The following is a 23225-nucleotide window of genomic DNA, read 5'->3' as shown; positions in this document are numbered from 1 at the left end:
ACTGAATGGAAGTGGTTAATTTATTAGAGCAATTAAAAATATGAGAATGAGGAATAGTCATTGAATGGAGAAACCATAACACCAGATTCCCACTTCTTGGTGCCACAAATCGAAAATACCTTTGCTGACTCTCTGAAAACCATGTTCTTACACATATGTTCCAAGTCTAAATGCCTAACGACACTCTAAGATCTTTCTTTTTCGGGGGTGTGGGTGCCGGGGTTTGAACTTAGGGGCACTGAACCACTAAGCCACATCTCCAGACCTATTTTGTATTTTATTTAGAGATAGGGTCTCACTGAGTTGCTTAGCACCTCGCCATTGCTTGAGGCTGACTTTGAACTCAATCCTCCTGTCTCAGCCTCTGGAACAGCTGGGATTACAGGTGTGCACCATCACGCTGGGCTATAACCTTTCTTTTTGATAAATTTCTGCTTCAACTCTACCTTACCATCCTGAACTGGCTACTGTCCCAACTGTTAAAACAGACTATTATGCAAAACACCTAAATATGGCTAACCGTTTTGAAAAAAGAAGGAAAACTTTAAAGACTTTAGCTATTTGATTTTAAAATTGCTACAAAATTACAGTAATTAAAACTTTGTGATAGTAACATAAAAATATACCTAAAGATGGATGGAATACCTTTGAGTCCAGAAATAGATCTGTATATATATAATTGATCAAGGTTTTCATTGTAGACAAGGTTATTTAATTGGAGGAGCACATACATGGTGCTTTTAGAAGAATTATTTATATGCTAAGGGGGAAAAAGAATTTTGATCTGTATAAAATACAAAGTAGCACATAGACGTACATGTAGTAGCACATAGACCTACAATCTAAAAATATTAAACTTCTATAAAAATATGAAAATATTTGTGATCCTGGATTAGGGAAAGATGATTTAGATATAACAACAAAAACATGATCTATAAAAGAAAACATTCTTAGATTTGTCTTTATTAAGGGAATGAAACATGAGCCATTAGACTTGGATAAAATACTTTCAAATTATATATCCAATAAAGAACATGAGTACAGAATATATAAAAATCACTTAGAACTAGATAAGAAAACAAGTAATTCAGTTAAAATCGGACCAATGATTTGAATCGACCAAAGAAGGCATATGGATGTCAAAAAGCGCAGGAAAAGATGCCCAGTATCCTTAGTCATTAGGAAAATTAAAATTAAAGCCACACTTTTAATAGGCTGGCTAACATCCAAAATAGACTATATCAAGAGTTGAGGGAGATGTGAAGACTTTGGAAACATATCAAGAATGGTAAATAGTCTGACATTTTCCCTTAGTGTCAAGGTTAATGAATACTCTATGCTGTATGGATGCTGATAGAAAACATAAGATTCCTGATTTTGAGAAAAAACATTTTTTACTTAAAAAATATCAGTGGTCAGTTCTTGCATCAGTTTTCTGAGCTCAAATTCTGACAGGGTGGTACAGAAGAGCCATGCAAATGCTGTAGATAGAATGGGTTTACATCTAAGCCTATATAGAGAGCAGACCCTATGCCTGAGGAATCTGAATCTTTTGTAATGGACTACAAATTTTTCTGACTTTATTCCCAGAGGAAGACGTTTTCTTTACTATCTTAGTGATCAAAACTATTCTTGGCTCTTTGAAGTCTATTCACTGTACAAACATTCTTTTTAAAAGAGGTAGTATGAAGCAAAAAAAAGTAGTTAATTTCTGTGCTTGCAAAATGTGCAGAAACATGTAAGACACATGAAAACTGTCTCCTAGCAACCACACACAACTGGTGAGATTGCAAAATAGTACAGTCACTTTGGAAATTTTGTCAGTTTCTTAAAATATTTTCATAAAATTAAGTAAAGCTACTCCTTGGTATCATTGAAACAATGAAATCATATATCCACACAACTACTTGCATATTAATATTTATAACAGCATTATTCATAATATCTCCAAATTGGAAAAAGTCCAAATGCCTTTCAACTGTTGAACAGTTAAATAAAAATGTGGAATACTACTTAGCAATAAAAAGAATAGACCATTTACATATGCAACAGCATAGTGGTTTTAAAAAATATTGTGTTAAGGAAAAGAAGCAAAATACAAATGAGTATATATGATACAATTACAAAACCAAGTTTCCAGGAAAGCAAAATTGTGAGACAATAAGCAAAATCAGTGGATATTTCAGATTAGATTAGGAGCCAGGATAGACTAACAGTGTGCACGAGGAGACTTTTTTGGGAATGATAAAAGTGTTCTAAAACTTGGTGGTAGTGATGTTTGTACAATTATATAAAATCACTGAGCCACATCCCCAGCCCTATTTTACATTTTATTTAGAGAAAGTGTCTCCCTGAGTTGCATAGCACCTCACCATTGCTGAGGCTGGCTTTGAACTCGCTACCCTCCTGTTGAGAGGCCTCCCTAGCTGCTGGGGTTACAGGCATGTGCCACTGTGCCTGGCTCAAACTATATATTTAAATGGGTTAATGTATGATATATAAACTATACCTCCAAAAAGCTGTTTTAAGAAAGGGGAGGTACTGGGGAATAAAATTGATCAAATTATACTGTTTCATTGTGTGCACGTTTGAATATATTATGAGAAATCCCACAGTTATGTATAATTATAATGCACCAATAAAAAAGAAAAAAGCAAAAAAATGAATAAATACCTAAAAAATGTAGAGTGAAAATAAGACATATGGCCATTGTTATAGAGCTCCAGGTTTAAAAAGGTTTTTTGTTTGTTTGTTTTGTGCTTGATAACCTTCTTCTTCCCTTTGGGATGGAGTCAAGAGTCTCCAGCTACTGTTTGAGAATGAGGGACAAGCTGCTGAACCTGTTAGTGGATCTCAGCCCACACAATGCTTCTGGATCACCTGGGGAGCTTTTTCAAACACTGGTAAAGAAGATCCAATCCCCAGTTCCAAGATTTGGATTTAACCAGATGAAAGGCATTTTCATCTGATCAGATGAAGGACAGTTTTCACGTGTCTTTCATGTTTTACTCTTCTGTTTGGTTTTTGTTCCTCACTCAACTCTGATGTGAAGTGAAGGCTGAGGGACAGGTACCACACTACTGGAACGATTTTAAAGATATTTTGGGAGTCAGTATTTATTGATGGCACCTGTGATCACAGCCAGCCCCAAAGAAACACATGAGAAGGTATTCTCTACCCAATCTGTAATGCTGACTGTGAGCATGCGATGGGTTGGGGAGTTTCCCATGAACTTGCGTGCTTGAGGTCTTTCTGTGTTCTTCTTCCCGGACAGTTCCTCTACTACCTCTCCCATTCCCAGACACATATTTCATGGATCCCCTGTTGTGTGGTTAAGATTTCTTTTACTTTTTGGTGGGAAAAAGAGCAAAAAATATTAAGAAAATTACTATGACCTAAAGATATGTAGAAAAGCTGGGCGTGGTGGCACATGACTGGAATCCCTGTGACTTGGGAGGCTGAGACAGGAAGATTGCAAGTTTGAGGCCAGCCTCAGCAACTTAGAGAGGCCCTAAGCATAAAAAGGAAGGGGGATATAGCTTAGTGGTAAAGTGCCCTGGCCTAAATTCCTAAATTCCTATTACCCTACTCCCCCGAAAAAGTGTGTAGAACATGTTTTATGTTCTTAGAGATAGACATGAATACTTCATATTAACTTTTTCTGTGATTGTTTTTCTTTACTAAAATTAAACTATTAAAACAGTACATTATAGATACATCAATATTCATTCTAGGAAGTATAAACTTTCAAAGATGTATATGTAAAAAGTTAATATTTGCCCCCTTTCTATTCCTGTCCCACTTGTTAGTTACTATAAAGGGCTTAGTCTTTTTTTTAATATTGTTAGTTGTTGATGTATCTTTATTTATTTATTGGTATGTGGTGCTGAGGATCAAACCCAGTGCCTCACACATGCTAGGTAAGCACTCTACCACTGAGCCACAACCCTATCCCTTAGTCTTTTCTTTTCACAACTTACCTTATGCTCACACAGACATGAAATATTATATAATTAAAGTGTTGTTACTGCTTTTCTTGATCCATCATGATTCATCTCAATGATTCTTCAGCATGATCAATTTATATTTCTTTCTAATCAATGTCTCTATGTCTAATTGTATATTTCCTTTTAATAATTACATAATACAATGACTATTAAAATTATTACCTTGTTTATTCTTTGATATTTGAATATTTCAGTTTTTGCTGCTACAAATATGTTACATTAAATGTCACTACATATATATTCCTTTTACCTTTTATTTTTATTAACATGTGTTAATTATATGTACTAATGAGGTTCAGTGTGACATTTCCATACATGCATACATTATGCACTAATAAAATCCAATCTCCTTTTATTCACTGTTGAGCCACAGCCGAAGGGGCCCCAGCAAACTTCTAGCTGCCAACTGATTGGTTCCTCTGCAGTGATGCTCATTGGGCTGTTTCTCTGCCCTTTCAGACCACAGAGCTGCTCATTGGGGGACTTTTTTTGGCTCTGCCCACTCGACCCAGCCAATTGGCCTCAAGAGCAGGAGGGGTGGGGGAGGTTGAGAGGTTTGTGGGAAGCCAGTGGTGGCAGTTGGCCTCTGAGGGTTTTCCTGAAGAGCTGTGTGGTGCGGTGTGTGTGTTCTAAAAATAAAGTTCGTTTCTTTTGACTAGTGGCTCCTGAATTGTGCCCAACCAGACTGCGGCATTTGGTGGCCCATACGGGGGAAAGACTGAGGGTAAGTGATAAGGTAAACTGCTTGCCCCTGAGGGCAGGGCGAGAGGATGGGTAGCCATTTTAAGATTCTTCTTTTGTTTTGCTTCACTTTTGTTTTAAGTTGCTTGTCCCTGGAGATGTGTAAGATGGAAGAAAAACCGCTCACATCTGAGGAACAGATAGGGAGAAAGGACAGATGGACATTTCAGGAGGATAGAAAGGCTATAATGATTTTTTGTTGTTCCAATTTTGTTTCATTCTGTTTCAGTTTTGTTTGGTGTTATCTTGTTGGGTTGTATTATAGTTATAGTAGAAATATTCAAGTAAAAGAGAAGGGCTCTCAAGCTAGTCAGACAGAGGGAAAAATTCAAGTAAAAGAGAAGGTCTCTCGAACTAGTCAGGCAGAGAAAAAATTCAAGTAAAAGAGAAGGCCTCTCGAGCTAGTCAGACAGAGAAAGAAAGTTTAGAGCAGAAAAAGCCATCAGGGGAAAAGTTACAACAGGAGACTGCTACTAACACCTTTCTATCACCAGAGGGCATAAGTGTCCAACCAACAACACCACCTCCATATGCTGGGAGGCCCCCAACCCCCGCAGTTGATAGTTGGGATCCTGAGACACGATCTCAAATATTAACATGCCCTGTATTTGAGCAGGCAGGAGGGCAGCAAATTCATCATGCTTTAAATTTCAAAAAAGTGAAGCAGCTAAAAGAGGCTGTAACAACCTATGGTCCTCAAGCACCCTTCACTGTAAGCATGGTCAAATCCATTACCAACTTGAACATGACGCCAGCAGATTGGGCTAATATGTGTAAAGCTGTGCTAAATGGAGGACAATACCTGTTATGGAAGGTTGCCAATGAGGAATTTTGCAAGGAGACAGCTAGGCAAAATGCAGCAGCTTGTTATCCTCAGAGAAATCTAGATATGTTGTTAGGAAAGGGACCTTATGAGGATCAGCAGCAACAAATTGCATATGATCCTGGCATATACTCACAAATTGCTGTGGATGCGGTTAGGGCATGGAAGAGTTTACAAGGACATGGAGGTTATTTGCGTATAAAAATATGAAACAACAAATCTCCTATAGTGTATAATTATAATGCACCAATGAAAAGGGGAAAAAGTTATTTACATTTCAAGTGTGGCACAACATATCCTATAAATGATATCTATCCCAATATTGTGGTAAAAAAAATCTCAGACTCTGCTAGTTGCTAATACTTGCCACATTCTAAAATAAACTTGTTTTTCATAAGCCCCATCCCTGGTGATTTAAAAAAAAATATATCAATACAATGGTCCTTTGCCCTCTGCCACCAAATCTTTCCCCTCACTGCTCTTTTTATCAATAAAACACATGTAATACATTCAAAATCAGGCAAAGCAAAAAAGCAAGGAAATGCAGGCTTTTATCCAGGAGGTTCAGTAAGGTCCTGGGTATGAACATTCACACGCACCTCTGAAATCCATGGTTTTGTGATCTAGAAAGCTTACATTTGCTTCTTGGTGGTCAAAGTCAAATCAGAGGCCCAAACTACTAAGAGTTCTCCAGACTCCTTAATTTTCCTATTTATGTCTTTTGGAAAGTTGGACATATTGGACAACAAATAACAAAACAGGAGAATTGTGTAAAGGAAGTCAAGAAAGGCTTTACTAAGCCATAAGCATCTACTATAGAGGTGTCCACTAATTTTTCTCCCTTATGGTCTCAAACATATTAAGATTCATCTAATACAGATTATGAACCTTCACATTCTTCTCACTGCCTTTAAATTGTAATGAATTTGTTGGATTCTAGAATAGAGGTAAGATCTGCACCAAAAAACTAGATGATGGTGCTTCATCCTTCCTGCTGCTGGAGTGAAATACAATATCAGCCCAATTCTAGTCCAAGAAAGTTAGGAATGGGAGTGAATCCAGATGGCAAACTACCTGATGGTCTCCTTATGTGGGCCTGAAATACCAGTTATGTGCCAGGCTCTTAACCCTGAGGCAGAACTGAAATAAAGGAAGGGAGGAAAGCAGGCTTTATCAAAATGAAACTGTCAGAAAGCTTTATTATTCAGTGGCACACTAATAATGACACAGCTAATGACCATGCAAAAATGAAAATCTAAATAAACAAAAGTGTGCTGGCTATGATTTGGTACAACTAGGCAACTTCAGTAAAGAACAAGGAAAGAACTCAATAGTTTAATGCACTACAGACAAAAAAGCTTTAAAAAGTCACCGCTGACGATCTGACTTGTATGTGGCTGTCAGCTCATCAAACAAGGTGCTGTTCATTTCCATAAATGCCTTCAACACATTGTACACTAACGCCACAATAGCCCTGTGAAGCAGAGAAAAGGGAACATATTGGTTAGTATTACATAATGGGATGCTGAATGAAGAAAACGAAAGCACAACTTTTGTCTGAATGAGCTCAACTGCAAACTGTTTTCATCCCTTTATAGTTGGAACAACTATAAGTGACCTATAGTTCACTTCCACATAAAGGGATTTAAATTCTTTACTGTTCAAGGCAAGATCTTTCTGAGGGGGATGGAAAAAGTAGGGGAGAAAAATCTAATTTTACCCTTCTAATTACTGGTACCCATGGCCACCTGATAACTTTGTTTCACCAAAAGGCAACTTCAGCCAGGAGCAGTGGTGCACACCTGGAATCCCAGCAGTTCGGGAAGCTGAGGCAAGAGGATCACAAGTTCAAAGCCAGCCTCAGCACAAGTTAGGCACTAAGCAACTCAGTGCTGTCTCTGAATAAAATACAAAATAGGGCTGGAAGTCAAATGCCCCTGAGTTCAATCCCCAGTACCCAAAATAAATAAAATACAGCAACTTCACCCTAAAAATAAACACCGATGGTAGGACTTAGAGATCTTAAGCTTAGAGATCTGAAGCTACAACAAATTTTAAAGTATTAATATACATAAAATCAAAATCAGAAGCTGTTCCCATGAAAACAAATCATATACACAGATATACGCAAACATCTATGTATATATGTAACAATACTCAATGTTCATTTATTTTCCCAGTTGTGATTTGCATCAATAATCCATCTACTCTGCTCAGCTTCTTTGCTGATCCAATACTGACGCTGACAAGACAGATAACTGGCAAGATGGTGGTGATGGTCATTGTTAGTTATATAACATATAAAACTAAACAAACAGTCACAATTCTGACCCATCCTTTTTTAACAAAATGCCTTTACTTTTATGTGGTGCTGAGAATCAAACCCAGGTCCCGCACATGCTAGGCGAGCACTCTACTGCTGAGCCACAATCCCAGCCCATGACCAATTCTTATTAATGGAAGAATAAGCTCTTGGACAATGTGAGAACTGTGTCATGGTGGGTTTGACAGCCTCATACTAGAATCTAAACAGCTTTACCCTTCACAAAAATATACAATGTTATTTCCATCTTGCAACAAATGTGCTCTCAATACTACTAAGATGACATTGGTAAAATTAATATATTAAAAAAACCATAAGTCTGATTTTTTTCAAAACATTTATAAGAAAGTAGTTGCTGAGTAGTGTCTGTCCTGTATCCATTAAAAGGAAAACTTACGGTCATTTCTGTTAAGGTTCCAGATTGACCTTCCTCTCAAGGGGAGTGATGGAGAAGCACCAAATGCTGAGCAGTAACAGACATTCCCAAACACTACTCTCCAGGTCCTCAAGATATAATAAGACTCAACGGTTTACCATTCCTTTATTTCTGCAAGTACTATTTTCAAATTTGGCAAGTTTGAAAATGAAGAAATGTGATATTTTACAATAACATGCAAATTTTTTAAAAACGCACAAATACATCTATTAATTCTTTAATTCTATATTAAATTTTCCTTCTGTTCTATATAAAATAAGTAAAGCAATTCAAATAGAGAATGCTTTAATATTCATAGGGCTGGATTAAATTTCTTGAAGATTCTAAAGTCCCCCCACCATAGAATATGTCTAATAATTGAGTTGTTTAAAAATAGACCTTGCTATAAAATGCAAATCTACTCAGATGACTTCCCTCTTTGAAACCCTTCAGTATCTCCTTATCAACTACTTAGTTAGGATTCATGTAGGCCTAATTCCTCTTTCTTTCGTTCTTTTTTTCTGGGGGTGGGGTGGGGTGGGTACTGGAGATTGAACCCAGGGGTGCTTAACCACTGAGCCACATCCTAGCCCTCTGTATATTTTTATTTTGACACAGGATCTTGCTAAGTTTCTTAGAACCTTGCTAAGTAGCTGAGGCTGGCCTTGAACTTGTGATCCTCTGTCTCAGCCTCCTGAGTTACTGGCATTACAGGCATATGACACCACAGCCTCCACCTAACTCCCTTTTCTAACCTCATCTTCCAGCACCCTGCCCCAAAGACACTGAGCCTTAATCCTCCCAACCTCACAGGTCTCAGAACTTGACAGGTGCTTTTACATCTTTGTGTCTTCTTATGTGATGGATGGGCCCCTGCCTGAAAGGGATTTTCCCATCCCAAATTTTTGGAAGATTTATGGACTGCTACCCATCACCCACTCTGAAATCTCTCAGTTTCAGAGTATCCCAAAAATATATACCTTCATAGACAGGTCACAAAGACTTACAAGTAAAAACAGTGCCATTTTGTTAAAATATCTATTTATCTCAGAGTCTCCCAACCAGTCCACAAATTCCTAAAAGTAGGAATTTTATCTTTTCATATATCTGTCTTTAGCAACAAGTACATCATTTGGCACACAGTGAGCATTCAAGACATTTTATTATGCAAAAGAGGAAGAAGGAAGGAGGGGGGAGAAAGAAATCAAAAACCTACAGATTCCAATGTTCTTTTGAAATCCTATAAAGACTGGAAAACATGATGGGAAGGATGACATTAGAGTTTTCTTCTATCAAACTCATGATGTATTCATTATTCCAATAATAGAGTGCCCTTTCTGCCACCTTTGGGAAAAGAAAAAGATAACGATATAATAAGTTATAATCTTTCCAAATAAAAATATTTTAAAATCATTCAATCAAAAGTAAAAATTAAATGTTAATCACATTTTACATTTTTTGTGGATTTAAAATCTCTAAAAGTTGCAAAGTAGTTCATCAATTAAGAGAAGGCAAAAAATACTGTTTTTCCTGTTATTTATATTCTCCTTTAATTTTACCCATCTCATCTGACTCCTCATTTTCCCCTACACAACTCTCACATTCCAAGTATCTTTACACTACCTTTGCATACTGCACTATTTTCCCATCACTTGACCCCATCTTAGAGATCCCCTTTCCTGGCTCACCTCTCTCGTCCCACATACTTCAGAGCAACCACATGGCCTAGCATATGGTTGGTATTCAGCAACAGATGCACAGGAAAATCCACAGGTGCCAATCCCTGTAGAGCAACCATGTTCACTAAGCACCTCCTGTAGCCAGACAATGAGCCTGCACTGCAGGTACAATGTACTATCCTCACCAACATCCAAGAAGTAGGTTTCAAGAGGTTTAGAGAGATCAGGTAATCTATCCAAAATCATACTGCTAGTAAATGCTTAAAGCTGTGGATGCTTAATGCTTAAAGATGGCTGCTTAGTTTCTGGACTCAGAGGCACTGGCTGCACCAACATTAGCTTGCTCTCTTAGATTTCTATTCTCTGCCCACCACATTACCAATTTATTCGTATTTGGTCTGTTGGGCCTGAGTTGCACATCTTAGATTTTATGAATTCATACAGATTAAGAAATTATGTCTTACAAGAGACAAAAATGGTACAAGATGACCCTATCAATAGACTGAAAAATCAGAACCTTTCCATTTGGATTATTTCACTTGGTCCAATAAAATTGCTAGGATTCACTAGGTTCTAAATGTTAAGAATACAGAGAAAGCAATCATTATTGAATGTTTACTATATGTCAGTTACTGCGCTAAGTGTTCCACTCCTTTTAAACTTTACAACCAACAGAGTTGGTACCATTATTTCTATTTTGCAGATGAGGAAACTAAGACTTGGAGAAGATAAGCCATTAGCTCAGGGGCACATGGCTAGCAAGTAACTGGATCCAAAGTCTCTGCTCTTAACTTTCTTACTTTGTTATCCCTAAGGTGTTGATAGCCTGGTAGGGGAAGGAGGCATCTATGATCCTATCCAATATAAACTGTGACAGAGGCTGTATCAAATACCATTTTTAAAACTACCAGAAGAGTGAGAATAAATAGTCTGCAGTGAATGAATTATCTATCTATATATACCAAACAAAGGTCATGTGAGGACAGAGTAAGGAGGCAATGTGCATGCCAGAAAGCAGGACTTCACCAGAAACCAACCATGCGAGCACTCTGATTTCAGCTTTCCAGCCTCCAGAACTATGAGAAAATGAATCTGTGTTTAAGCCACTTAATTTGTGCTATTTTGTAATGGCAGCCTGTGCTACCATAGACATTATCTCTCCTTTCTAAGCTTCTGAGCATCATTTAAACCTCCCCAGTGATACCCATTTAAAAGAAAACCTGGTTCCTTGACCTCTTTTACACCGAACATCCTGATGAAAAGGAAAAAACAAGGTGAATAATCCAGATGTTTGAGCATTACAGGTGCAATATGCAAATCATCTATATACTGTTCTGCAGTTTTCTATTTTTATCCAGATATGTATTATGTCACCTCAATAGTTCATGTAATGGTCTCTACTTGTTTTCTTCCTCTTTCTTTGTAGCACAAACATTAGATTCTTATAAGAATGCTGCTTTGACAAAATGATGCATCTCTACGTCAAAAATTAAAACAACAGGGCTGGAGTTGTGGCTCAGTGGTAGAGCACTTGCCTAGCATGTGTGAGGCACTGGGTTTGATTCCTAGTACCACATAAAAATAAGTAAATAAAATAAAAGCATTGTGTTCATCTACAGCTAAAAAAAAAATTAAAACAGCAAGAGCCAACCTCTCTGCCTCTGCTGGATAATGACAACTAAAGGGAAAGTTCCCATCAAATGATTCCATTTGAAATGTGCTTTTGTGCTGCAAACTACAATCTGAACAATCTCTTCAAAGTGACAAGCAGTCAATCCTCTAGGTTTGTGAGATGGATCTTCAGTGAGACAGCCAGGGGATTAAAAAAAACCATGTTTTCAACCCTGATTCCCATTTCTTTTCTCTCGTTTCTTTTCTCCTATGTGGGTTCCATAGCACTGCAGCAAGGGCTCCACCATTGAAAGCAGGGGTCAAGGTCGGCCTCCCCCATGTTCTCCCTGAGTGGCCACAAGGAGGCAGAGCAGGCCATGTGAAGGTCATGGGCTTCAGCAAGAAGCTACAGTTAAGATCAAAATTTAACTCCATGCCCTATTAATTTGGAACTTCGTGCAAAGCATTCTCTGAACCTCATCCAAAAAATGGAAAAGAGCCTCAGAGGATAATAATGTACATAAAGCATCTAGCACAGTATAGAAAGAATGTTAGGGTCATTTTTTTTCTCCTAAGTATTATTTAGTCTTCTAATAGATTCAAGAACCCAACCAGCCCACTTCATACTCAGTAATTTCCCTGAGATAAGTTATAGTAATTTCCCTGAGATAAGTTATTTCTATCTGTAAATCTGTTCAAACAAACAAACAAACAAAAAACAGAATGCCTTCCTTGCAGGGTATTTAGGAATTCAAGAAGGCACCATTACAGTAGCCATTAGGCAACAGGTGCTCAAGATAGGGTGGCTGTTAAGAACTGTTATGTGAGAAAATTCAAATAAAAAGCAGCAAATAAAACAACAAACAAAAACTAATATTTTTTTAAAGCAGCTGTTATTCATTACATCTCCTTTAAGACAAGTGAAATCAAACCAAAACAATTCATGTTCTACAGGACACTCTTGCTCATGTCCTCTTTACTACCAACCTAAAAATGGGGACTAGATACACACTTGGCAATTTGTTTAAACAAAGGTTCTTGAATTTTAACAAATTGTGAAGGTTCAATCACATCCAAAATTTCTTCCAGCTCCCCAAGGAACATGACCTATAAGTAGAAGCAAAACATAAATGAGAGGCACTTAATTTAAAAATCAACATGATTGTTGATGATTAATGATAGTTCACCCCACTTTAAGAAAAACATACACATAAAACCAAACAAACATGCATTATCCCATTTTACAAAGAATTCATACCATAGGATATACGTCAAAAGTTCCCTACAACACTGAAAACAGAATCCAACCTAGTTTGAAAAAAGCAGTCTACTCCTACACATGCCAGGGAATAAGGAGCACTCACATACTGCACCTGGCCTCTGGGAAACAGGACTCTCCCAGCAGGCTTTCCTCTCTACTGCTAGCAACCTAGCTATCTCCACCTCTCCTACCCCACCTTTTTTCAAACAATGGGAGGGGGGCCTATGGTATGAACAAGTAGAAATACACAGTGGTACAGGCAGTCATCTGCCAAGTGAATGTGGTCTCTGCTACTGCAGTAAGTACTCCTATAGGATACACCAATTAACCGAATAGAAAAAAGTCATATGAACAACACAAATGAGCAAACTCACCCACATGAAGGTATCACATAAGCTTGTCAACAAACACTGACCCCATTCTATGTACTTGCACACATACACATAAGCTCTTTAGAGAGCACAGTGAATCTCATGGCTTCAGCACTATGTACCTAGAGACCAGCATTAGGTTATAATATGGAACAGGAATAATAGTTGATTTGGTCAATTATATTAAATATAATGAAAAAAATGATAGAAATAAAAGTTTACCTAAAATTCTCACAAAATATAAACCTAACAGCTGAACTTGGTTTCTAGACCAGGTTCCACGTAGTTTTAACCTTTCAGCAGAGTGACGAAAGATCTGGGGCAGATTCAGTTAGGCTCACCTCTAAGCTGCATGCTTGAGGATTCACTTCCCAAAACCTCACACTGTGTGTGTTCCTGCTTAGGTCTCAGCAAAGATGCAAATGACTGTAGGTCAGAACCTTCTAGAGCTACTTATGAATGAAACTAACGGCTATTATATAATTTAAGATTATACATATTAAGATCCCATCCATACTGTGTTTTAAGAAGCATGTGAGAAGTTTGCTATAGCATCTATAGTGACAGCAAAATCTACATACTACGAAGGGAATGACTAGGAAGGGAACAACAGAATTGACAACTGAACATATAAAATGGGACCTCATCTGGGGTTACCTGAGACCGAGCAACACAGTGGATAAAAGCCTCATGATCAGGAGTTAGGGAGGTGGTTTCTGATCAACTTACCTGTTCTTAGTGTGCTTGAGTGGGCTACTTCCTTCCCCTTTAAGCCTCAATTTCATTATTAATGAAAGGAGATGGACAGTCCTGCCTCATAGAGCTACAAATGAGCTTTGGATGATGTATATTTACATATTTAGCTCAATGCCTGGCACTTGGCAAAGCACTTAGTAAGCTATTGTTACTTCTTGACACTAAGCACTTACCTCTTTTTGACTGCATGTTTTAGGCCAAAATTTCATTAATCCCCTAATAACCTAATAAGAAAGGAGAAAAAAACATGTGGCATTTAATTTTTCCTACTACTTTCAGGAAAAGTTATTTTTCTTAAAGTTAAGTTCTGAATTGAGAGGAAAAAAAAAACATTACTTACTGGTTCTGTGAGTGAAGGATCTTTCTCCAGAAACTAGACTATACAATATGCCAACTGAAGAAACAAAATATGAAAGACAAAATTGTGAGCTCTTATACTAATGGCTCAAAATATAAAGTATTAAAACTTCCTAAAATGTCTCCAGACTCTGGTCTTAACTGCACTATGAACTCATTTTAACTATCATAAAAATAAAATATATCAAGCAAAATATAAAGCTCTTTTTCAAAAAAAAGACAAGGTCTGGCTACGCTGTGTTGCCCAGGTTGGTCTTGAATTTCTGGGTTCAAGTGATCCTCCTTCCTCAGCCTTCTGAGTAGGGACTACAGGAGTGCAACATAATACCCAGCTAAAAGCTACTTTTTCTAGCCAAAGACAAACACTAAAATGGTTCCAAGAGAATTTTTTTAAGAGTATTGAGACATGAAGCATCTGCAGCTAATGAAAAGCAGAAGTGAAACATTACATTCAGTATATTCTGAAAATATCACATTTACATACTATTAGGGCTTATCTCATGGGCTTTCTTTCTCTTTTTGCTAACATCAATAGTACTAGGTTTTACTGTGCTTTTCAGAAGAATCCTACAGGGGCGGTAGGCACTTTCTCAAGACCCAGCTGGTTGCCTGCAATGGCAAGCACCAACTAACAATTTCACAAAGAGATAAAAGACTGTACCTGTCACAGTTAAGAACCTAGAGAAATACAGAGTCCCAATCTGATACTAATATATCTAAGAAAAAATTCTTTTAAATGATCACAAAATGTGATAGCCCATTACAAAAAATAAATGGCAATATGTGTGAAGGGCTTGTTAAAATTCTTAAACAAGAAATCCACCCTCACAAACACCAACATTTTGATAGTATTCTAAATTAAAAATATAATGGATTAATTTTTCCTCAAAACACAGATTTTCAAATTTAAAGAGAAACATTATGTATAAAATTGCTACATTTTTATGCAAACTAATAGCATTTCCACTGGAAGGAGAAGGGAATCAGAGGTTTGAAATACTAAAATTAAAAATACCCCTAGATCATCTGCCTTCTAGTGACATGCTTACCATGCAAGGTAGTGTTCACACAGAAACTAGAATGGGGACAAGATGGGATATGCTTTCTAAGGTAATGAATGTTTAAAAAACAAAAGTAAAAATTTTGGAAACTTGTTTACTTGTGAGAATGTTCATTTCTGTGTGCAAAGTGAAAAAGAAATGGTGAATGAAGTAGAAGAGGGGACAAAAGGGCAACTAATGAACCAATGCAAAGTAAGGTAGAACAAAATATTCAAGAACATTAAAAAAATTATTACACAATGTCCAAAGATCTGAATCTGAAGAGCCCACATACATTCTATTGTAGGCAATATGTTCAATATCTGTATGAACTTGGAAAAATCATAAAAAAAACAAGACTGAACACCAGCTGCCCCCATCTTATAAATATTCCCACAGTTCTTCTGTAAACAGAAAAAAATAATTTATACATTCTAATTATCATCAGGGAGTATTTTTAAACTTTAATGAGACTTGTTTTTTTTAATAAAGGAAATATCAATATCAAAACCACTGAGTTTGCAAGCTTTTTATCTTGCTTCAAAAGTAATTGCACTTTAAAATTCTACCTGGGCGTGGAAGAGTGATAAGCTCCTGACAGTGTGTAAAGGGATCAACACTTTCACCAGAAACTGTTTGTGTTCTGCCTTAAGAGGTAAAGCAAAGCCATTGATAATACTAGGAAAAAGAAAAGAGACACAAATTAGCAATGTTACCACAACACATAAGACCAAAAGAAACTGTTCTGTGAGCTTGGTTAAGTATTAATCAGTTGTTTGACCAGAACCATAACCAAAACCAACCAGTGGCATTCAAGACTTTTTAGTTACTTCAAAGAGTTCATTTAAGTAGGAAGGAAGTTTAAGAGAAGTGAATTTGCTTATGATCACCCAACAAAGGCTCCAGTGCTCTTAAAACTAGTCCAATGGTTTCCAAAAGATTTTTATAAAAAGCCCTAACTTTTTCCTTCCTCCTTCTTTATCTTCCCCATATGATGCCTGCTTTGCTAACTTCCTCCTTTAATATATCTCTTTCCTTTTCCAGATATTATTCCTTCTCATTCCTGAAATCTCTGGCCAACCTTGGGAGGTCAATGGGAGAAAATTGGGTGAGTTTCACTTTCTTTTTCTCCTCAAATCAAGAGGAAAAACTAAGTTATCCCATTGTCTGGCAACATTAGGCTGTGTCTTTTCAATTTGTTCCACTATGCCAGGCAGCAGCTGTTCCAGAACTACACCTGGGTACATTGTTCCACTGAAAATGGCCAATTTTCCCAATCTATTATAAACTTGCTTTCAACAGATATGGCAAAGGAGGGGTAGCCTAGAAACTATGCTTATAAAATAGAATGTTTTGATGTGACTGGCCTGACTACAATTATATATTGTCTCTATAGTAATAAATGAACTTTTGGCTTTTTCAATCATTCCAGAGGAATGAGCAACACATAATTATGGAACAAGAGGAAGAGGAAATAGTGTCTTGTAGAGTCAGTTGGGAAACATGCTAGGCACAAATGAGAGAGAACCAGAGTATATACAGTAAGAGACCTAGGCCAGCATTTCTCTGTGCCACCTGAACCCAATCTTCAGAATAATATTCACCTGAGATAAGTAATTACATAGAAAGAGCTTACCTTCCTAATATTTCCAGAAGTTCAGCTACACCATTGAAATGTTCTGTTTCATAAACAAACCTTAAAACAGAAGAGAGAGGAGAGGGCAGGAAAGGAAGGAGGAAGGGAAGGAAGTGAGTTGGAATAGTCAGTACACTATGTTCAAATATTGGAGGCTTATTTAGTATTTCTATAAAAACATCAACTTTGCATATCCCGATCCCCCACACTCCACTTACCTTAGAAAAATATTGTTAATCTGTTTTCAGATAAATGCTCTAAGACCAAGAAACTTGCCATAAATTCTATGTAGAACTGTTTTTAAGTAGTCTCGTTCCCGAGGGTCTTCACTGTCAAATAGCTCCAAAAGCTGTGGGAAATGAAAGACAGTACAGCTGTCAAAAGCTGCTTCGGGAAAGAATTTAGGCATATGATCATTCATTATTTAAAATCCCTCCCTTCATTTCTTCCTTCCTCAACAAAAGTATTTACTATCTATTATGTGCCAAGCACTGTGTTAATCCAGGAATATAGTGATAAACAAGTCAGACAAAGGGCTTCTATTGCAGTGAACAGAAACACAATAATAACAATAACATTAACAATAATAGCCAACACACATAGCATTTACTATAATTATCAGGCATTTTTCTAAGCAATCCACACATCTGAATTCTCCCAATGAAGTAGTTTTTATATGTCAGTTTTACAGACAAGAAAACTGAGGTATAGAAAGGTTAAGTAACTTCCCCATGGTATCAGAGATAATAAGTAGTAGAGTTAGGATCAGAACCCAGTCAAGGCCTGAAGTCCATAACCTCAAAACAGTGTTTATGCTACCTACTAATCTTATGTTCCAAATATACAGTTAGGATAAACTTTCAGCTCTACCAGAACATAAGGTAAAATATCGAAAGTCCCCAGTGAGGGCTGGGGATATAGCTCAGTTGGTAGAATGCTTGCTTTGCAGGCACAAGGCCTTGGGTTCTAATATTTCATTGTGTATATATACCACAATTTCTTTATCCATTCATCTGTTGAAGGGCCCAGTTATTCTTTTAGGAAGAATGCCATTTGGTAAACTGTCTAAAATGCTCTTCAGCTTTTCATATTAAATTTGAGACTGAACTAGATAGTTCAATCCCACAAAGAAAGGGGAAAAAAAGGTCCCAGTGATACTTGTAATATTCTTTTTAGATCTGGGTTCTTGTTACATGAGTATGCTCATTATAAAACCGGTTCATAACCCACTTGAATCAAATGTATGAAATATGATATGTCAAGAACTATGTAATGTTTTGAACAACTAATAATAAAAATTTAAAAAAAGAAAAAAAAACAGTCATCAGAATGCATATTTATTGTTTTAGTATATATGTTATAAGTGAATAACATATTTATGTTCTCAATCCTTTATAATCTTAAATTAATAATAGAATCCTGATAATATCACATCCACATACTCATAATGAGATCCATGCCTTCAAGACATAGCCCAAAAGAGAAAATGAGCTAAGGCTCAGGTCAATTGACAGTGTACACTACAGATTCAACCCATTCCCTGTCAAATGCTTTGACTTTACAGAAATCGACTAGTTGATCCTGTAATTTATGTGAAAATACCCAGGAGAACCAAAACAATCTTATGAGGGAAACTTTTCAATTTCAAAACTTAGTGTAAAGCTTCCAGTAACTGACAGAGTGTGATACTGTCAGGACAGACAGGCAGATCACAGAATAGAACTGAGGATCCCAAAATAATCCCTCAAATTTACAGTCAAACATTTTTCAATGAGGATGCCAAGATAACTCAATGCAGAAAGAATAGTCTTTTCAACCAGTGGTGCTGATAACAATTGGATTTCCACACACAAAAGAATAAACCTAGATCCCTACCCCACACCACATAGACAACTCAAAATGGATAATTAAACCTAAAGATGTGAGTTCAATGCAAGAATGGAAAAAGGACAGTTTTTGAATAGACAAATCACAAAGAATGTATACAAATGGCTAAAAGACACATGAAACAGTTATATATTTCACTAATCACTACAGAAATGCAAAAGAAGAAGATACTACTTATTTGACAGCTCTAATTAAAAAGGGGGGTGATAAAGAGTCTTGGCAAACAAAGAAACAATATGTAAGGGATCCAATTTGTTCATAAGAATGTAAAATGGTAATAGGCATTTTGGAAAACAGTGTGACAGTTCCTCAAAATTTCTAGTTGCTATATGATGAAACAACATCACTCCTAGGTGTACAATCAAAAGAATTGAAATCAGATATATTCATACAAAAACTTTGTTCATAGTGCAATATTTGAAACAGTCAAAAGATGAAACAACCCAAATGTCCATCAACTGATAAAGAGACAGATAATATGGGATACAATGGAATACTATTCAGTAATAAAAGGAAAAGAAGCAGTGTGTATCATATTATTATTACAACATGGATGAACCTTCCAAACATCATGCTTAGGAAAAGGAGCCAACACAAAAGCCATATCATGTATAATTCCATTTATATGAAATACCCAGAATAGGCAAATCCTAGACAAAGAAGTACAATGGGAAGTGACTACTAATGGGTACAGGTTTGTTTGGGGGACATCTACAATTATATGGTGGTAATAGCTGCACAACTCTGTAAATATACTAAAAACCAATGAACTGTAAACTGTAAAATGGTGAGTTTATGCCATGTAAACTATAACTCAATAAGCTGTTTCTTTTTAAAATGACAGTGGGCAAGTCCCTCTGGCTAAAGAACAAAATTAGAAATTGATCTGAGTTTTTAAATACATTCATTACCATTGCTTTAAAAGAAAAGTAATATCTTTTATAGCAAAACATTTCAAGAACATATAGGCAGCACACAAATGAAAGCAGACTAACATCTGTATCAAAAACTATCAAGACATGCATAAGCACAATTCAAGTGGTTAAAATATGAGGCTGAGATTGACAGCAAAAGCATAGCTAAGTGGGTGGTAATAAAATGAATGTGCTTCAGTATGATGCTTTTCTTCAAATGAAAAAACTGTGAAAATGATCCTTCAAATATGTCAGGAAGCACAAACTCAAGGGTAGTCTTCCCCAAAATGGGAAGTAAAATGGGACATCATTTTTGGTTCTACAGTGCCATCCGTTTGTTTAAAATAAAATGAGTATTTCAGGTAAATATGTATTGGCAGCCAATGGCCAAGGAGCCAGGGATACAATAATGGTTTAGGTAGATACAATCTGCTTTTGCAGAGCCTAGTCTAATGAGGGACACAGGTGAATAAATGGCACAAATAGTTCGGTAAGCTGTATAATTGCATAAGAGACCTAACTACTCTATTTGGAAGAAGTACAGTGACAGGGAAGGCTTCTAGAGGAAATGATATCCAGGCTGACCCAAGAGTGGAGTAGGGCAAGAGTGTTTGTATTTATCAATTCTTCATCACTATAATAAAATACTCAACACAGGATACTAAGAGGAAAAGGTTTATTTAGCTCACAGTTTTAGAGGCTAAAAGGCCAAACACCATAGCACAAGACTCTATGACCAGGGCCACCCCTTGATGGCATCACCTCATGGTATAGATATCAATTATGTGGGAGCAAGTATATGATTAAATCTCTAACTAGAGAAGAGGGAGAGACTGGTGTCCCATAATCCCTTCCAAAAGCACACCTCAAATGACTTACAGACATTCTACTAGGCTACACCCAGGGAACCAAGCCTTGAAGGGCACACAAAACTATAGCAATGTTTATGAAAGATTCAATAGTACACACCCTCACCAGCAACCTATCTGAATAGAAGATGCTATTAATAACACCTGTCATCTTTCTGACCCCTTAGTAGTGTTCTTTCCACATGCCAGGGATGGTTCTTGTTGCTGGGCACACACAAAGTGTTGAACAAACTTGGAGCTCACTATGAGAGGCAACAAGCAAGTTAAAACATTTCATGTACAAAAGAAAGGCCTAGAATCCCACAGCCTCCCCACCCAACCCTTACTCAAAAAAAAAAAAACAAACCAGAAGACCCAGATGGACTCAGTATATCTTTATGAACTTGCTCAAATTGACAAAAGGTATCTGACCCACCCCGTTTCATTCCTTATTAATAGAAATGATTAACTTTTCAAGTTCTATTTTTTCACTTGGTTTCTGTTTTTAAGTGTTGCAAAAGGGCTTAATGACTAATTTGCAGCCAACATAAGAGAAGGTTTGAGGGGGTGTAATCTTAGTAAAACTTGAATCAACTATGCTTATGAAGTTAATCTTAAGAGTTTAATAAACATATCATTAAATAACAATTATTTAACTAAAGTTTTCATTAAGTTCTTGTAATGGTTAGGACTTTAACCTCATCACTGAATTAGTCCATTATGGATTCAGAGCTGAATGGACAACTGAGAGAGGACGGAAACAGGAGGAGGTGGAACCTAGGTTCAAGGGAGCTAGTTCTGGGGGTGTGTCCTAGTGGTCCCTGGTTGCTGGCTTGTGCTCTCACTCAAGCTCTTAAGCATTCTCATGCTCTCTCACCTTCCCAGCAGACAGGAAGGAAGCAGCTATGCTCTGCTACATGCTCCCCATCATAATGTTGTGCCACAAAATAGGTCCACAGTGACAAAAAGCTAAGACAGTTCTCAAAGTATCACCAGGTCTCAAATTAGTTATTTACAAGGCACAAATATTAATTGTATCCTGTTCTATGAGAAAGGAAGATGAACTACAATATTAAACTACTTTTCTCGTGCTCTATAGAACATAATTTTGATGATTTTATGATGTATAAAACAAAAGAGAAAGTATAATAAGCATAGATACAAAAGTGGATTTCTGTAATAAAACACAAATGTAACAGAAAAAACAATAAGAAATATTAACTTGACATTTATAAATGCCTAGGTGAACTGTGCCATCCACAATGTAACAGGTAATTTGCAGGAATTTCAGGAGGCTGAGGCATGGATGGCAGACCTGCAGAGCATCTGAGTGCATGGTCATTAGCTTCAGGGCCCCAGGCCTGTGCAGCTGGAGGTGAAGGATTACTTCTGTACTCACCACAATCCTTCCAGCCATGGGAAGTTCCTGCTCTCCTTCCCCAGGACAGAGTCAGCAACTCTGAGTGGGTGTCACAGGACGAGTTACACCACACCATTCACCCCTGATCATGATGGATTGTGAATGGACCCTCCCCAGTGAACCTGTCAGAAGCTGAATGGTGGACATGCGCACACACACACACACACACACACCTTTTCTCAACCTTCTCCATCCCATTAAACACAAGTCCATCTGTGATTCACTTGGGTAGAAGTCTGGGATCACCTCTGACTCTTTTCCCCCATTCCATGTGTGATCTCTTTAAATTTGCTGCATCCGCCGTGGCCAACAGCCTCCTCTGCCAGGTCGTCTATCTCTCCAGCCATTGCATGGGACTCCTGATGGCTCTTTCTGCTCTGCACCTAGTCCTGAATCCTGCAATCTGCTCTCCACCCACAGCCAGAGGGACCTGGTGACAGCAGACACCATGCCTGACCTCATTGTTCAATGGCCAGTTCAATGAGCACTGTTCAATGCCCTCATGTCCATTACACCTGGAGAGAGACCATGGTGTTCACAGAGTCTGGGAAGCCCTGCAGCTCTCTCCAACCCACATGGCCTTGCTCACCCACCAGTCATGCTCACCTCCCTATTTTTCAGCTAAGCACCAGGCCCACCTCAGGACATTTGCACAGGAAGTTCCCCCTGAGATCCAGGCTCAGTCCTTCACCTGTCAGGCTTCTTTCAGGAGTTACTTTGTCAGACTGGCTAATGCCGTCTACCTAAACTATGAGCCCCTCCCCTTCTACAGCCCCAGACTGCCTAATTCTCATTATACATCTATATTAAAATTGTCTAGCACTTACACTATGGTGTCCCAGCTAGACTGTAAGCACCATGAGGACAGGGACTTCTAATTCTTTCATTTGATGTCTTATTCCAGAAATGAATCTACATAAATATTAATGACCTCTCCAGTCACTCTGCTATGCCCTGCCAGGCCTCAGAACCCAGCCAAAGAAAGATGCAAGGTCCCTTTTGTGACACAAAGCTGAATTTCTAGAAACTCAGGAGCATCTGAAAACATTTACTTCCAGAATCAGGGGAGCCCTCTTCATCCTCCACTCCTCAAAGGTACTTGTTGCCCCGGTATTTCTACTTTATGGCTTATTTGA

The 23225-nt window shown here is 37.5% G+C and overlaps 1 pseudogene across 1 annotated transcript; it reads right to left on the bottom strand.

The window, feature by feature from the left end:
• Positions 1–6939: 6939 nt before the first annotated feature.
• On the bottom strand, positions 6940–22086 carry LOC308640248 (serine/threonine-protein phosphatase 2A 56 kDa regulatory subunit epsilon isoform-like; annotated as a pseudogene). Its single transcript has 9 exons — positions 21985–22086; positions 17239–17369; positions 17021–17080; positions 15954–16062; positions 14328–14381; positions 14161–14211; positions 12580–12706; positions 9526–9646; positions 6940–7045 (listed from the first exon to the last, which is right to left on the bottom strand). The product of its transcript is annotated as a serine/threonine-protein phosphatase 2A 56 kDa regulatory subunit epsilon isoform-like (transcript).
• Between the last annotated feature and the right edge of the window lie 1139 nt (positions 22087–23225).

The sequence above is a fragment of the Spermophilus citellus genome (assembly GCF_964194105.1).
Source record: "Spermophilus citellus genome assembly, contig: SCAFFOLD_91, whole genome shotgun sequence".
Taxonomy (NCBI): Eukaryota; Metazoa; Chordata; class Mammalia; order Rodentia; family Sciuridae; genus Spermophilus; species Spermophilus citellus.
This window is presented reverse-complemented; position numbering and strand designations above follow the sequence as displayed.